Genomic DNA, 9,363 nt, shown 5'->3' with positions numbered 1-9,363 from the left:
GTCGCCCCCTGGCGGCTGTTGGCGGCGCGCGGCTGAGGCGGTTCCACCACCCCCCGCCCCTCTCCTCACCGGGGACCGACCGGCCCGCGCTCCCGTGACAGGCGGGGGACAGGGTCGGTCACGACACGGGCTGAGTACCGGGCGCGGATATTCCCCCTGGCCCAGACCGGGAAGTGCACAAGCTGCTCTTCTCCTCGCAGGAGGGAGGAGGTGGGCAGGTGAGGCAGGGACGCCGCGGTGGCTGCCGGCTGAGGAGGCGGCGGAGCGGAGGGGGATCCCCCTGAGGGGAGGCTGTGCGTGGAGGGGGCGGCTGCCTCCCGCTGCCGGCCGGGGGAGGAGCGGGGCGGGGGGAGCGTATCTTACCTTCAGGAGGTCGCGAAGACGCGTCTCGACATTTCTGCTGCCCGCCGTTCCGCTCGGAAGCTGCGGGAAGCTCTCCTCGGTCGGCCGCTGCCCTGCCGGGACCTTTGCGGGGGGGGGGTAAGGCGCTAGCAGACCCCTGCAGCGGGGACAGCCGAGCTGCCCCCGGGGAGGGACCGGCGCGCCGCGCGGAAGGGGGTCCCACCGCCACACCTTTCCCTCTTAAAGCTCAGGGACGTTCCCATTCCCACGGCACCTCCCTGACATCCCCTTTCAGAGAGAGGAGAGGTAAAAAGGCAGAAATCGCTCTTGGGTCGGTTTATTCTCATCCGGTAAGTGCTGCAGAGCAAGCTAAGTGCCGCTTGACTGAAGCCGGTATCGGGAGGATTTAACACGCATTGTTATGAGTACTCACCATAACTTATTGCCATATATCATTTTTGGCCGACACAGTCTATTACAAGCTGGGTATTAAAGCAACCAAAATACCCTGAAGCTGTTCTGCACCGTGGCATTTAGACGACAATTCCCCACTCACATTCGAGCCTGCAAAGAGTTGAAAGTAATGTTTTTGTAAAGTTGAATAAACCTTTGGGAAAAAAGTTTGCTTCCCAACTGCCTTGATGTCTTGCCGTGTCAGAGCCTTTCTCTGAGATGAGCACATACATCAGTTCTCTACTTTTCTGGGTTGTCTCTGCTGCAAGATAAAACGTATTTTACTTCAACAAGATACTTCGAAGAAACACAAACTCAACATTTATCCTGAAGTTTCAACAAACTAACAAAACAAACATTTGGTGTTCTGACACAAAGGTACTTTTAGCAGGACAGCCTTATCTACCCTATTAAAGTAACGTCATGCTATGGAGAGTTAAAAATGACTTTATTTATTGAATATTTTCATGGCAGTGCTTGTGTTAACATTTCAAAGTCTTTGAAAATCAGATGCTTCTGCAAGAAGTTGCACTAGTAAAGTAAAAAAAAGTTTTCAAGCAAATTTCTTGAGAGTTTTTTTTAAACCTCTGGTCATGCCCTTTTTATTCTTGAAGCTTATCATGGTTTTCTTTAACATTTTATCATCCTCACAACACTACTGTGGTCCGAGAATCAGGAAAGCTGTTGTTTGTGCACTGGTTCCTATTCTTTTCTCTCAGGTTGATACCACTTATTTCATGTGAGGAAAACACCTGCCTTTATTTTTTCTGACTTTAGATGGCTAATTAGCCAATGGGTTTTTTTTAAACTGTTTCTGCTGCGTGCTTTAGTATCGCAGTCAGATGTGATGGAAGGTTTTTACTGGAGAGGTGATACCTTTCTTCAAATCACCTGCAACATTTAGGAAAAAATTACAAGGTCTTGAAGCATAGTAGTTTTTCCTCAGGTACAATTCTAATGTTAAATGGAAATTAAGAGTTAACTTGATGGCTTCAAGCATGTAAACTATTAAAGTGAAAAGGCAGTGGGGGCCTGAGAAACACAAGATGTTAGTGATGGTTTAAGTGAGATGGTCAGATTATGCGTTCTTATAGCGGTTAGAGCTCAAATAAAGAAATAATTTACTTTTTCTGGAAAAGTGATGCTTATGAAGTGCTATGAGAGTAATAGTTCAATAGCATTACTGTTATTTTGCTCAAGTTCATGAATTTTAGTTTCTAATATTTTCTTTTGAAGTTACTTCAAGGGTAGAACTGAGGAGATTCACTAGGTTAGCTACTCTGAATAATTTTTTTTTTAATAGAAAACAAGGTTCTCTTGTTGTTAGCTATTTATGTAAAATTCTTTCTAATATGTAACTGTTCCATTCTACCTATAGAGTTTCCACAATATTATTTGTAGCAGTGGCTAAAAGATACTAGGTATTAGAATACATAGAATTTGGGGAGAGTTTGTTTCCAGGTAGTGCTTTCCTCTGCTGCGTGCATTATATTAACTTTAAAATACTTGTGTAGTGCCTAGGTTATAGAAATGTCTGATAACCAATTAAATATTGTTAGTTGGGGCTCTTTTTTTGGTGTGTTTATGTGTTATCCAGATAGCATGTTGGAAAAAGTGAAATCTATTTTCTTAAAGTGATACGGGGGGGGTGGTGGTGTTTTGGGGTTGTTTGTTTTGTTTTTTAAATTGTTGGTATGTTCTAAAGGAGTAAATGTTCTCTGTAGCATAAACAAGGTGATATCTGAGTACTTTTAGTCTGTTAGAGGGTATTACTGATTTTACAGAGGTGTGCTTTATAAATATAAATAAATAGGCTGTGTGTTTTTGTATGTTATGGGCTGTATATCTTATGTTTTAATTTTATCTGTAAAGTTAATGGTAGTATTGATGTGTTTTAGAAACCACTTCTGGGAGACCAGGTGTTTGACAGACTTCTAAAATTCAATTGCCTAATGCTGATTCCTGGCTAAAGGAAGCTGTCTATGTCCTCACTGTAGATCTTGCTGTTGTTTGTTACCCCTTTTCCACCCTGGTCTGTTCAGCTGCTGCCCTTGAATTCCGTAGGGTATATTTGCTTGTAAATGCCTGTCTCTTTTCAGTAGAAGGTGGCAGTCTTGCCCTTGTTTCCCCTTACAAACTGTTCTTGTCTATTCAAAGTGGGCTAACTCACTTTTTGCTCAGTGCACAATTCTTGTAAGTCGTTTAGGCTAATTTTTACATTTAAGTATTTGTTGTGTCAATTTTTGGCTAGATAAGTCAGTTCAAGTGTCTGATCCTGTAGCTACATGGTCAGAAATATTGACCTCAGGGAAGGAGAAAGAACATACTGTGAGGAGAGAGGAAGATGAGGTGGTTTCTTTCAATATCCCCAAGCTAAATCCTGTACACGATACACGTAAGATCCTTCTCACTTACTTAAACTATCCTCTCATAGAGTAGTTTCATGGCAATTTAAACTGGTCTAACCCAGGCTGATGTGATTTTTCTTCTCTCCCCCAAAGAGTCTGTGCTGAATTGGTGTTGAGCTAGATCTGCTTCCTGACTTGTCAGAGTATGTGTAGGCTCCTGAACACTACTGTTGATGCAAGGGAGAAGCCGACCCACAAACATAGGTGTGGAAGTGGAGAGGTGGGATGGTAGCAGTCTGGATTTAGATTGGTTTGCAGTGTACCCAAAGACTTGCATCCTTTTCCAGTGTGTCAGTTGATTTAAGAAAAGTTATAATGTCTCTCTACAATTCCTCTGCTTTCATTCTCCTTCTGCAATTCTGTGCACTGTGAAATGTATACAGCTAGGTGTGCCTATCTGCCTGTTGTATTTGTACTTGTACACAAGCACACCTGTAAATGCATAGAAGAATGTGAATTCTCGTGAAGTGCTTAGCATTCCTATATTAGCAAGATAGCTTGGGGGGGGGGGTGTTCTTATGGGGGAGAATACAACTATTAGCTTTATAGGATCAACTCTTATCCATAGAGGGATGCACGTTAATATTGCCACAGTCAAATATTTTCATGATGCATGTGTCACAAGCTGAAATCTCCGCATCTTAGGGGTATGCGGAAGATTATATGCTCAGATCTGTGCTTTAACACATGAACCATATATCTGCTGACCTTCTGGCGCTGTTGCTTGTCTATGTTTGTTTGGAAATAGTTCTTTTACTAAGTGGGTTATTTCTGAGGGGCTGATATTTATGAGGGAATGTGTAGCTGGAGTCATATGACAATGGTAACGATAAGCAATGTGCCTATGTGAATGGAAAAGGTGTGATATTTTACTGTTGTTTTCTTTGTTTTGTAGCTTTCTCAGATGAATTATGTGTTGCAATCCATAAAAAAGACATCTTTGTCCAGAAAGATTTTTATTGTATTTTATTTGGAAAAGTGTTTCATGACTCTTTTATTACAGTTTAGTGTTCTAACATTTTAATGATTAAAGAAGAGTGAAACTTTAAACAGATTTATTTGAAGGCAGTTTTGGAGGAACTTTAGGTATATGCATGAAAAGAAATGTACCAACTACTGCACCCGAACCTTTCTGCTTCAACATAGAAAATCTGACTGAAAGGTGAAACTTCTACAGAGAAAATATTTGTGTGATATTAAAATACTATCTGCAGAACAGAGAAAAATTTATCAGAAGAAGATTTTATTCAGACTTTGGATTTTTCTTACAAATGTGGAGGATCTTATCTGTGTAATGTACCTTATTTCACTAGAGAAAGATTTTTGTCACAATAATTTGTATATGTACATTTAGGCTCTGATGAATATCAGCTAAAAATAACATGAAATTCAATTCTGGAAAGCTGCATTTTGTAATAAATGTTCTCAAGATTTACTAATCTATCACATTATGTGGGAAGATATATGGTAAGAGATAACAGTGAACAGTAGAAGATGGGGTTGCTGAAGACACATTTTGGATAGATTTAAACAAGTGGCGGCTGAAGGTTTTTTAGTTGTTTGTTGTGTTTTTGTTTTTTTCCTTTATTTTTGAATTTCATCAATTTACTTAAGGGACATAATTCTACGAAATGTTGATACTGGTAACCTAACAAGCTACTCAGAAATGTAAATGTGTAAACCATTCGTATTTTAAGTCAGTCCTAACTGTTGCCACTGAGATGCTAGCCTTGCCTTGGAGGGCATGACTTTGGGACTGTGTTAATACACTGCTCTATGTCTTTCTAGGCTGGCTTGCTGCTAATGGCTGTTAGCTCCTCACACTGAGTTATAGTGGATTTCTAGTTTAACTACAGTCACTTGGTAGGATTTCAATTTGCCACTGTATGTTGAACCAGCAAAACTGTACCCTGCTTTCCCAGGGAAGTCTTGAATGCTTGTGCCTCTTGATGTGAAATTAGTTACAGCTCTTCACCTGCTCAACAACAAAAGACTATACATAAACTTGCACTGGCTTGTAGGGCAGGTGCAATGTCATCAGGAGATGGACGGGTCACTCCCTTGTTTCACTTCAAATTGAAGCTAAGATTAATCATGGTGTTACCAGCTTCTAGAACAGATTAGTTAATGGGAACTAACTGTGAGCTCACTGAAGCAGTACTAATCTTGCTGCTTGCAATGAAGTGTCTGTCTTTGATCAGCTCATTCTTTCTCAGCGGGCCAAAAAATAGCCACAGGATACGAGTGCTTAGTTTACAATCATGTTAATTTTGCTTTAGGTTTGTCTTTAGCTGTTGGAGATTAATGAATCAAAATGGTGTTTAAATTTACAACCAGTTCTCCTCTAATCACTTGGCAGTATTATTTCTAGCTGTTTTCTACTCTGTCTGAGCCAATCATCTACAGGACTCTGCTCTTCTGCCATGTGATAGTGGGGTGCAGCCTTAAATGTCTAGGAACTAGCAAGGTGATGGCAGAGGGTGTTGAGGATTTTTTTTGCTTTTCCGACTGTTTCCTGTGCTGTGTATCTGTTGCAACTGTGTCCAAATCCACCATTTGCCTTTCTTCTTCACTTGTTTTTGCCCATACAACAATCTTCTCTGACCTTAGAAGAAGAGCCCCTTTTGATTTCACCAGCATGCATCGGACATAGCAACTGTATGATGGGGATATTCATATATGTGGAAGTGCAGACAGGACTTTTGATGCTTGACAGCTAAGCACAAGCAAAGGGTCTGCTTAACAAGGTCTACATATCCTAGCATTTGGATAAGCAGCTGTCATGTGCAATCATAGGTTTTTTCAGTTTCTTGGGGTTTCACTGTAAGGGGAAAACTAAGGTGGTGAGTTTGAGTGTCCTTCTGAAGTGTTTGCATGTCCTATAGACAACCTAGGTGTTTTGGTTCTGTAAAGATTTGATTTGAACTCTGGTACCCTCCAAAGGTATTATGCACATAAAATTCTTTGCTATCACTCTTTACCTTTAAAGTGTTTCCTTTCAGGGAGGAAAGCTGAGTGGGAAGTGTGCTTGTTCTAGAGAAATAATCTTAAATTACGAGAACAGTGATCTCTGCTAGCAAACACCTGAAGAAGGGAAAAAAAATCTTATGTAGTAGTTGTTGGTTCAGAAAGTCTCTTGGCTCAGAAACAGTTGCCAGGCAGGTGTTGCCCAAATTTAATGGGATATCCCTCTTGCAGTTTTTCTTTTCTTTTTTTTTTCCTTTACCATACTATCTTCATTTTACAGGTAATATTTATTTTATAGGAGTGCTGAAGAGGTGTAACTACTTAATGTTTTTTTAAAAAAATGTTTTCTCTGACCTGAATGGAAGTTTCTACAGATGAATGTGCTGTATTTTTATTTATGAATAGCTTTACATAGAGAGCAGAAACACTTATTTTTTCTTTTGATAGAGGAAGCGAACAAACCTGTTTAATCTCTGCATTGTTCTTTACTTTTGTTTTGGGTGGGGACCCAAGTCCATGGGCAGCTGATGTTGTGTAGCACTGGTATTTATTCTAGTTCCATTATAGTTTGAACGTGGCTGTGAGACTGTTTCTGGGCATTAAAGCCTGATGCTAATACCCCTGATGCACTACCTCTTATCATGTTGAGGAGTCGTCTTTGTCATGAATTCATTAGTTTCATGCAGAGATCGTATATAATTCTGATTGCTGCTTGCAGGGAAACTTTAAAGAGAGGAATGGATACCGATAATTACTGAAACACCTCAATTCTGTGTGAGAATTGGGAGAAATTTTCATATCCATTAACCTTGTAGTAAAACCTTGCTGAAGTTTCTTTTTCTCACCTTTTTACGTGATAGCATTATGCTTGACTTGATGCAGAAACTTAGCATCTGTCCTGTTTTCAAAAAACAGTCAATTTGATTGTAAACTTGAGTCTTCATCTAGCTGTTCTCCTGTGCTTGAGGAGGCAGAGGTTCACTTCTGTGGCTGGAGAAAACTGGCAAAACTCTAGGGAGGTTGTGTAGGTGTGTGTCTCTTTAACCAGGCCTTAATATGGCCCATTGTTTGAAGGGAAAAAACCAATATAAGCAAATAATAAATAATTCTGCTCTAATGTAAAGCATAAGTAAATCATATTGATCCTTTCAATAATTGCCCCCTTGGCACCAATGTGGATTGACAGTGCATCCAAATGTGTATAATCTTTGGGTGGAGTTGTGCTCTTGTGGAGACCCACTGTCTCATGGTGTTTACCAAGGAAAATGCTTTTTATTCTGCTGCTGTTTGTTCACAGTATCTATTTTCCCATAGTGTGTGTGTTCCCATATTCCTTATACTGAAATGGGGAGGGAGAAAACGAAAGGTAAAGACAATCTCCTGGTCTTCTCGGTATGCTTGCTTCCATTCTGGGCTTCCCATTTGATATGTGTATATTTGTGGTATTTTTCCTGGGTAATTATGAAGGGGCAACTCACAGGGGTTACATGAACCATGCATGTTACAGAATGATGAAGGGAATGAGAGCTTTGAAAAACATAGTGTGACATAAAGACTGTTTTGGCATTTCTACTGTATTTATGCCTCCAAATTAGAGGAAAAAAACCTAAGGCCTACTACCATGTTCTCCTGAAGTAAAAATATAATTTAGAGTAGTTGGAGAGGAACTGGGCAAGAGGAGTACAGGCATAGCTACAGCTCATCTTCTTTTAGAGGGTTTTGTGGTTTTGTCACCTGTACGCAGCCTGGTGCATTGTTCACAGGGCTTCTTCATTGTAGTTGATAAAATAAACTGTTGTGGTGAGTTGACCCTGTCTGGATGCCAGGGTCCCATGAAAGCTGCTCTATCACACCCCTTCCTCAGCTGGACAAAGAGGAGGGGGGAAAGCTTGTGGGTCAAGATAGGGACAAGGAAAGTTCATTCACCAACTACCATCACTGGCAAAACAGACTTCACTTGGGGGGAGGGGATGATTAATTTATTACCAGTGAAATCAGAATGGGTTTTATTTATCATTATCCTAATCTTAAAAACACCTTCCTCCCTCCCCTCCTTTCTTGTTGGGCTTAACTTTACTCCCGATTTCCTCTACCTCCTCCCCCTCAGAGGTGCAGGGGAATGGGGGTTGTGGTCAGTTCATCACATATTGTTTCTGCTGCTCCTTGCTCCTCAGAGGGAGGACGACTCCGCTCTTCCCCAGCTCAGTGTGGGTCCCCTGCAGGTCACAAGTCCTGCCAGCATAGCTGCTCTAGTGTGGGCTCATGTCTCCACAGGGCCACAGGTCCGGCCAGGAGTCTGCTCCAGTGTGGGCTTCCCACGGGATCACAGCCTCCTTTGGACACCCACCTGCTCCAGTGTGGGGTCCTCCATGGGCTGCAGGGCAACAGCCTGCCTCATCATGGTCTTCCACCGCGGGCTGCAGGGGAATCTCTGCTCCAGTGCCTAGAGCACCTCCTTCCCCTCCTTCTTCATATTCTCTCACATATTCTCACTCCTCTCTCTGGCTGTAGTTGTGCAGCTTTTTTTACCCCCTTCGTAAATCTGTTATCCCAGAGGCGCTACCATCATCACTGATGGGCCTGGCCTTGGCCAGCAGTGGGTCCATCTTGGAGCCAGCTGGCATTGGCCCTATCAGCCATAGGGGAAGCTTCTAGCAGCCTCTGACAAAAGCCACCCCTGTATCCTGCCCTGGCTACCAAAACCTTGCCATGCAAACCCAATACAATGTTTCTGTCTGAACAGTTGTCTAGTGGTGTGCAAGGTAAGCATGGAAGTAATGCTGACTTTCTCAAACAAGTCTTTTTAAATTCTAACTGAAAAAGAAGAGAAGATGAAGCGAAGGAGAATGACATGTAATGGGCTGAAAAATTTGAAAAAGATAAGAGGAGCATGACAGAACAAAGTTATTACAATTATGTAGTCTAGGTGAGTATCCTTTAGGACTTCTTGCATATCTGTGTTTGTACATGTGGATATGTATATCCTATCACTTTTGCCTTGATGACTGGCAAACAAAAGTATGGGACAGAATCAACACCACATATGAATATGAAAGTGCTTCCAATTATGTTAAAATTTTTCTAACACATCTGTTACATATTCTCTCAGCTATAGGTAAAAACTGAGTGAGAGAATAGAAAGCGAGAGCAAGAGACTGACAAAAATGAACAGTGGAAAAGATGAGTTTAATGT

The 9,363-nt window shown here is 41.6% G+C and overlaps 1 long non-coding RNA gene across 2 annotated transcripts in view; it reads left to right on the top strand.

The window, feature by feature from the left end:
* The first annotated feature begins 4 nt into the window (after nucleotides 1-4).
* LOC142034342 (uncharacterized) overlaps nucleotides 5-9,363 on the top strand; it is a 59,434-nt gene continuing 50,075 nt past the window's right edge. For both annotated transcript variants that reach the window (XR_012651590.1, XR_012651591.1), the window contains exon 1: nucleotides 5-218. This is a non-coding gene — a long non-coding RNA (uncharacterized LOC142034342). The remainder of the gene's footprint in view (nucleotides 219-9,363) is intronic.

This window comes from Buteo buteo, chromosome 9 (assembly GCF_964188355.1).
Source record: "Buteo buteo chromosome 9, bButBut1.hap1.1, whole genome shotgun sequence".
Classification (NCBI taxonomy): domain Eukaryota; kingdom Metazoa; phylum Chordata; class Aves; order Accipitriformes; family Accipitridae; genus Buteo; species Buteo buteo.
This window is presented reverse-complemented; position numbering and strand designations above follow the sequence as displayed.